Genomic DNA, 770 nt, shown 5'->3' on the forward strand with positions numbered 1-770 from the left:
TTTGCTTTCATCCGAAAAAAGTACTTTGGACCACTGAGCAACAGTCCAGTGCTGCTTCTCTGTAGCCCAGGTCAGGCGCTTCTGCCGCTGTTTCTGGTTCAAAAGTGGCTTGACCTGGGGAATGCGGCACCTGTAGCCCATTTCCTGCACACGCCTGTGCACGGTGGCTCTGGATGTTTCTACTCCAGACTCAGTCCACTGCTTCCGCAGGTCCCCCAAGGTCTGGAATCGGCCCTTCTCCACAATCCTCCTCAGGGTCCGGTCACCTCTTCTCGTTGTGCAGCGTTTTCTGCCACACTTTTCCCTTCCCACAGACTTCCCACTGAGGTGCCTTGATACAGCACTCTGGGAACAGCCTATTCGTTCAGCAATTTCTTTCTGTGTCTTACCCTCTTGCTTGAGGGTGTCAATGATGGCCTTCTGGACAGCAGTCAGGTCGGCAGTCTTACCCATGATTGCGGTTTTGAGTAATGAACAAGGCTGGGAGTTTTTAAAAGCCTCAGGAATCTTTTGCAGGTGTTTAGAGTTACATCATTGATTCAGATGGTTAGGTTAATAGCTTGTTTAGAGAACCTTTTCATGATATGCTAATTTTTTGGGACAGGCATTTTGGGTTTTCATGAGCTGTATGCCATAATCATCAGTATTAAAACAATTAAAGACCTGAAATATTTCAGTTGGTGTGCAATGAATCTGAAATATATGAAAGTTTCATTTTTATCATTACATTATGGAAAATAATGACCTTTATCACAATATGCTAATTTTTT

General features: G+C 44.7%; 1 protein-coding gene across 1 annotated transcript in view; it reads right to left on the minus strand.

Annotated features, from left to right (window-relative positions):
- LOC119420248 (adhesion G-protein coupled receptor G2-like) overlaps positions 1–770 on the minus strand; it is a 40,956-nt gene that overhangs the window by 13,254 nt on the left and 26,932 nt on the right. The gene's annotated exons all lie outside the window — the stretch shown is intronic.

The sequence above is a fragment of the Nematolebias whitei genome, chromosome 14 (assembly GCF_014905685.2).
Source record: "Nematolebias whitei isolate Nwh7 chromosome 14, NemWhi1, whole genome shotgun sequence".
NCBI lineage: Eukaryota > Metazoa > Chordata > Actinopteri > Cyprinodontiformes > Rivulidae > Nematolebias > Nematolebias whitei.